Source organism: Lontra canadensis, unplaced genomic scaffold (assembly GCF_010015895.1).
Source record: "Lontra canadensis isolate GAN:19392208 unplaced genomic scaffold, GSC_riverotter_1.0 scaffold2, whole genome shotgun sequence".
Classification (NCBI taxonomy): domain Eukaryota; kingdom Metazoa; phylum Chordata; class Mammalia; order Carnivora; family Mustelidae; genus Lontra; species Lontra canadensis.
Window position 1 is genome coordinate 59976294 of NW_022630996.1, and position 7518 is coordinate 59983811.

Genomic DNA, 7518 nt, shown 5'->3' on the forward strand with positions numbered 1-7518 from the left:
AATGTTTGTAAAGGAGGAAATAAACTATTTTTAAAGCTGTTGAGTCGTTTGCTCTTGTGTATGTCAGGTGGTCAGTGACTGTAATAATTGTCATTATTGGACTCTGTATGTTTCATTTTCAGGGTGCTTTTGTCCCTGTTGGCATGGCTATATCTTCCTGGCCCTTCAAGGTCATGTGTACCCTGATTTTCAGTGTGCCGACATCCAGAGTGAGTAAAAGAAATGACATTTAACCCTAGATAAGCAAGGAATCCAGTGCTTGGACACTTTTCCTCTAGTCATCCCCAGTACTCCAGGCAGTTTCATTTGGTGAGAATTCATACAGATTCTCATTTTGTAATACAAAGTTTCACTGGAAGGTGAGCATGAAAACAGGTAGGAAATGACGATTGTGTTTTCTAATCTTCTCTGATCCTTCTTCCTACGAAAACCAGATGTCAGTGTATCTGACATTTGGTGGTATTTGGCCAACACTATCATTGGGGAAACAAGGCTAGTCTTGAACAGAATTTAGGGCTTTTGGACTTCTTAGACTCTGGCGAGGCTATTGAGAACCTGTGAGCAGTCAGTCTGAACTTTCCGCACCTCCAGAATGGCCTTCCAGAAGAGACAGCCATTTTCTAGTCTCTGTCTGACTTTTAAGTCAGCGTGTTGACATTCAGAGTTACTGTTCAAAGCTGAGGAGCATCATTACCATCTGTGGGTCTGATTTTTTTTTTTTTTCTCCCTAAGTGAACAAAAGCTTTGTTAGCTTCACCAGAAACAGGACAAAGACTAATGTGGCTCCCTTCATGGTTTTGGTTTTGCAAAACCAAAGCAAAAACCATTCCCTCTGTCCACCCATCCTCACCCCCAATCCCTGCTTGGTGGGATACGTGATAAATGCTTACATTTTAATCTCAAAGACCAGTCTCAAAACTCCAAATACATCTTAGAAATATAGGTGGTGTTGCAGTAACACATCACTCAAGCTTCGGTATTTTGCACATGGACAGAAGTCCCTCAGTGTAAATCTCTGCATTCCTGCTTCTTCACTTGCTGGAATCGTGTGGGAGATCAGATTTTCATGCTAACAACAGTGACCCAGATCTCAGAAAAGGTGCATTGCCCTGCCTGCTTGTTCAAGAGCTGTTTTTATATTTACCTGCCCCCGAGCATGGTTCTCTTCAGTAAGGGAGAAACCAGAGGAATGGGGGAGCCAAAGGGGATAGGGCCACCGGGCGGTGTTTCTTTAAAATCCTTGGCTGCTTCTGTTCGGAATAGGCTGTGACTTGAGAGACTTTGAAGGAGGCCTGATTTCCATCTGAGTTCTGCTCAGTGGGTGGTGTGACTGTGACCTCCTTGAACAGGACTGCAGTCACGGTGTGGTGAAAACCACGTCAAATTTGTTTTGGGTTTTCCTCCTTCCTGAAGTGACAGCACAGGACGTCAGCTGGGCCGCGGCTGCCGTTCACGCAGCTGGTCATTTCCCTCCTTGACGCTGAGGACCCAGAAGCTGTGTCACCCCCACGCCCCCTGCCCGCCCCGGGGGGTCAGCTTCCCCCTGCTCTGCCGGCCAGCCTTGTCGGTGAGTCTTTCTCAGCTCTGCCCTGGGTCCACCTCTTGTTGCTTAGGAGGTCGGGGGGAGAAGCCTGATTTTTGTAGCAGCTTCCTTTTTTTCAAGGAGGGGAAAAAATGTGAAACTGACCACAAAGTGAACACACTGATTCTTGGGTTCCAGTCATGGCTGGGTTTCTTGAGGCTGGGTGGCATGCTGTCGCCAAGCTCATGCTGCACCTCATAACCCACAACCATTTGCTGAGCTCCCTGGGGTCGCCTTAATCCCAGCAGCCAGGGTTGCACAGGGGAAAATAAGAATTCTGGCACAGAAAGGAGTCATTTAAGTGCTTATTGCATTTCAGGCTTCAGTTTTTACTTAGCTAAAATATTTACCATTGCTGGAAAACAATGTTTAAAATTTTGTGCTTATATGTTATTTAATGGTGTGGCCTATGTAAACCTCAGGATGCTTACATTTTGACAGTCTTCTGGAAATGTTTAACAGCACATAAGTCAGTGCGCAGGGAATAAAAACAGGAAGAAATTGTGCTTGAAACCGTTTGTAACCCCGTCCGGCTAGGTCTTCAAGTCCCGTTGGAATTCTTCAGGTAGACAGACGGCAGTCTCTAGCAATGGTATTTGCTGAGTTCTGTCTTCTGGCCCCATTTATCAGCCTAGTAGGTGACTCTCTAAGTCATCCTGTGCCTTTTCACTGCAGAAGCCATTCTTTGGGGGGTGAATTTGTATCTTTGCCACTGAGCAAGAGCCCATTTTAAATTCAGGGTAATCAAATGCTTTCAGGATGTAGATTTTTCCAAAGATTTTTTTTACCCCTCCAAAGATTTTTTTTTTTTTTTTTTTTTTAAAGTCACGTTCACTGGTAAAAGCAGAGAAATGTTCTTTCCACAAATGGTACTGCCCACAGAAGGGGTGTGCCTTTTGTTTTACCTTTTGGGAATAACCCAACTCTTGCCAAGGAGTTCTCTTTTCAATGCTAGGAAGACCACAGGGGATCCACCACCTGATTTCCAAGGCCAGGACAGCTAAAAGCATTGCATCTCTGTCTTAAAACCCTATCAGTCTTCAGTTTGAAAGCCCGGCTGGTGCTCTAATGAGGGTACAGACCGGGATTTTTGTTCAGAGTCCACAGTGCCTGGGACTTAGTAGGCTCTTGGTTATTATTTTGAAGAATGGGTGAATGGATTTTCGAGGACTCTGTATTTTTTTCCCCAGTGAGCAATCTCTGTTATTTTTCTACCTTACAAGACTTTGCTGCTGCTGGAGTTAAAACCATAACTGAAAACAATCACAGTCTTCTGTATTGATCATATACTTTAGAAGTTGTAACTATGTCTTTTATTCAAGCTGTAGCTGGCTTAAAATTGGTGTTAATGACTTAAGTTGACTCAGGAACTGTCATATAAACAATATTTAAAGTTCCTGACTGTTGTTAGAAATAGAGCTTTAAAAAAATCATTGCTTTTGAGGTGAGTGCTGCATTGGGGTTGAGATAGGTCATTAAAATAGTTTTTCTTTTCAGTGAATATTAATTATTTATAACTCATTCTCTCTCTTTTCTCTCACCGATATTTATGTGTCCCTAAGAGCACAGTGGCAATCTTTCCTTCAGAAGCTGCTGAGGACAACAGGAACTCTCTTTCAAAAGGATTTGTATTTGACTAATGCATTAATTGACTCCAAAAAAGAGTCCAAATGGAAGACTCCGCTTTCATCTGCTGGGGCGACCTAATAAAATAATGTTTGTTTTTAGATTCCTGGCTGTTAAGGGGGTTTTGCTCAAGGCAAAACCACAGTCCCCTCGAATAACTTCAGAAGGAAAGTTAAGAAGACGCACTAATTGTGCCTGTCTGAGGCTCGCTTCTCCCAGGTCCCAGGCACACCCCCAGCACACTGGTCTGGCCACCAGAGCCTCGGTGCCCACCACCACTCTCATTCCATCGGCCAGGGCCCTTACCCCTTGCAAGATGCTTGATTTGGCAATGGAGCAATTCTAAGGTGACTTAATAGACTCAAGCTCCCAGAACAGACTTGTGCAAGCGTACCATAGTCTGTCTTGTGTGGTGGGGAGAAGGAAATTCAGCTTCAAGAAAACAGTGTTCCCTATCTCTTACCACCTCCCTCCACCTCTTGCTTTTGCTCTGGTCTTGTTGGGCTGCCTTCAAAAGAGAGAGGGACAAGTCGCTCTGCCTCTGCTGTGGTATTCTTTGGCCACTAAGAACTCATTAAATGTGAGGTAGTACATGCCAGGCATGATCTCATTAAATCCTCCCCACAGCCCTTAAAGTAGGTACTGTTCTTCTATGCTACAAATGAGGAAACCCAAGATTCGCAGGGGCACAGTATCTTGTTCATGGCTTCTCAGCAAATGATGGGGGCTAGGAATTTGAATCTAGGTCTCATGGCAGCCTAGGCCCTTATCTTTACCTACAGGGATTTCTCGACAAAACTCGGTCCAGGAAATTCTTAATATAGTCTTTGCCCAGAATTTCTTACTGTCCCCAGTTCTCAGAATCAGATGTGTCATTCCTAGGTTAGAGTAGAAGGGAAGGGTGTTTGCTGATTATTTATCACAGTAAGTACTTTTGCTCATTTGGAAGATTTTAGAGCCTGAGGACCAGGCAAATCCTAACAAGCCTTTTGAGGTTCATCTTTTTTGTTTTTGTTTTTGTTTTTTAAGATTTTATTCATTTATTAGAGTGTGTGCTCATGAGTAGGGGGGAGGAGCAGAGGGAGAGAGAAGCAGACTCCCTGCAAAGCAGGGAGCCCCACTTGGAGCTTGATCCCAGGACCCTGAGATCATGACCTGAGCCGATGGCAGACCCTTAACCAACTGAGCCACCCAGGCGCCCCAAGGTTCATCTTAAACTATTTTATGACCTATTAAAGTCAGTAAAGAGAGGATTAAGGTAAACTTGAAGCATTTTCCCCATGAGTTTAAAATGGAAAGGTAATGTGGAAAAAGCAGAGATAAATTTACAGACTGCTACAGTGCAACGTGATATGATGTGAACTGAATTGGACCATCTTAAAAATCTCTGCTATAATTAGAAAATGCCATTCTTCAACAAAAGTTGGAAATAATGGAAAACCAAGTTAAAAGTAAATATCTATGGGCACTTGGCCTCAAAGTGTGTCTGGAGAGAATGGAGACAGTTTACAGAATGTGGGATTTGCTGGAATTACTTTTGGATGTAAAATCTCCATCACCACTAATGGTGGAAAAGTCTTACTCTATTCCCAACAAGTGCCCTGCATTCCATCAAGTCAAAGGAGAGGACATACACCCCTACACTCTGCTGCTTCCTCCACCGTTCTTACATAAACAAGAGTGGATTACTGATCGACCCAACACTAAACGTGAGCTGAAAAAAACTTTTTATATCTGAGTATAGAGATGTGCTTTATTTGAGAATTTAGGTGTCCTTCCTAAAGAAGCTGCTTGTTATAATAACCTTGTTCTTTGAATCAGCTCTAGTCTTATAAAGGGCTTATACTCTGTTAGAATAAAATCAGAAAAGTGAAAAGTTGGGGGATGAGAAAAAATTGAAACGGGCATTCTATTTTTACTGAGACAGAAGTAAAGTGATGGCTGATGTCTGTCTAATTTTGTGATCGTGAAGAGTGTAGAGAGTCCACCACACAGGCGGTCTCGGCCCTTGTCCTGCCTCATGGTGCAGTGTATGCATTCCCCTTCTGACTGAAGAAGCCGTTTGTAGGCTACTATCTTAGTTGTCTGAGGTAATAAGAAGGCAAATAGGAGACGAACCAAAACCTTGAGAGGATCGTCTGGGGAATGGGATGTTATAGGGCTTTGAAGAGCCCTAGCCTGCTGCTGGGAATCTGGAAGAGCACACATCCAGACTCAGAACTGTGCATGTGCTCAGGAGAGACCTGAGAAGGCCCTAAGTTCTGAACGTCCTGCCAACTCTGAGGCTCTCCAGAAAAAAGAGGTGAAGACTAATGCAGGGTGGTAAGCTGCCCAGCTGAGTGCTGAAGGTGTACCTCAGCTGAGGCACATGAGCCCTTTGGCAAATACTGGCAGAGTCTTTTGATTCTAGGCATTTATGGAAATCTCTGTCCAGCCATTAGCTAAACATCAAACTAACAGACTTCAGGGGTCACACATGACACAGAATAGATACTGTGTGGAATTAGTTTAGAGAATTAGCTAAATAAACAATTACAGTAAGCAACAACAAATCTGATTGCCAGAGTTCTACACTACAATATTCAAAACACCTCATATTCAACAATAAGTACAAGATATGTAAAGAAAGAGAGTATGACATACACTCAAGAAAAAAGAAATCCAGGAAACCTGTGCCCGAGGAAGCCCAGAGACTGGATTTTCATTCTAGACAAAGTTTTTTTTTAGTATGTATTTTTTATTAACATATAATGCATTATTTGCCCCAGGGGTACAGGTCTGTGAATCATCAGGCTTACACATTTCACAGCACTCACCACAGCACATACCCTCCCCAGTGTCCATAACCCAACCACCCTCTCCCTAACCCCAACCCCCCAGCCACCCTCAGTTTGTTTCATGAGATTAAGAGTCTCATGGTTTGTCTCCCGATCCCATCTTGTTTCATTTTTTCCTTTCCTACTCCCCAAGCCCCCTATTTGCCTCTCTAGTTCCTCATATCAGAGAGATCATATGATAATTCTTTCTTTGACTTATTTTGCTCCACATCATACCCTCTAGTTCCATCCATGTCATTGCAAATGGCAAGATTTCATTTCTTTTGATGGCTGCATAGTATTCCATTGTATATATATACCACATCTTCTTTGTCCATTCATCTGTTGATGGACATCTAGGTTCTTTCCAGAGTTCGGCTATTGTGGACATTGGGGCTATAAGCAGTCGGGTGCACATGCCCCTTCGGATCACTACATTTGTATCTTTATTTTTTTAATAAACATATAATATATTATTAGCCCCAGGGGTACAGGTCTGTGAATCACCAGGTTTACACACTTCACAGCAATCACCATAGCATATACCCTCCCCAATGCCCATAACCCCACCACCCTCTCCCTACTCTCCTCCCCCTGGCAACCCTCAGTTTGTTTTGTGAGATTAAGAGTCTCTCATAGTTTGTCTCCCTCCCTTCCTACCCCCAAACCCCCCACATTGCATCTCCATTTTCTCATATCAGGGAGATCATATGATAGTTGTCTTTCTCCGACTGACTTATTTCGCTAAGCATAATACCCTCTAGTTCTATCCACGTCATCGCAAATGGCAAGATTTCATTTCTTTTGATGGCTGCATAGTATTCCATTGTATATATATACCACCTCTTCTTTATCCATTCATCTGTTGATGAACATCTAGGTTCTTTCCAGAGTTTGGCTATTGTGGACATTGCTGCTATAAACATTAGGGTGCATGTGCCCCTTTGGATCACTACGTTTGTATCTTTAAGGTAAATACCCAGTAGGGCAATTGTTGGTCATAGGGTAGTTCTATTTTCAACTTTTTGAGGAACCTCCATGTTGTTTTCCAGAGTGGCTGCACCAGCTTGCATTCCCAGCAACAGTATAGGAGGGTTTGCCTTTCTCTGCATCCTTGTCAACATCTGTCATTTCAACTTGTTAATTTTAGCCATTCTGACTGGTGTGAGGTGGGTGGTATCTCACTGTGGTTTTGATTATTTCCCTGAAGCCAAGTGATGTTGAGCACTTCTTCATGTGTCTGTTAGCCATTTGGATGTCTTCTTTGCAGAAATGCCTATTCATGTCTTTTGCCCATTTTTCAATTTAATTATGTGTTCTTTGGATGTTGAGTTTGATAAGTTCTTCATAGGTTTTGGATACCAGCCCTTTATCTGGTATGTCATTTGCAAATATCTTCTCCCATTCTGTCAGTTGTCTTTTGGTTTTGTTGACTGTTTCCTTTACTATGCAGAAGCTTTTGATCTTGATGAAGCCCCAGTAGTTCATTTTTGC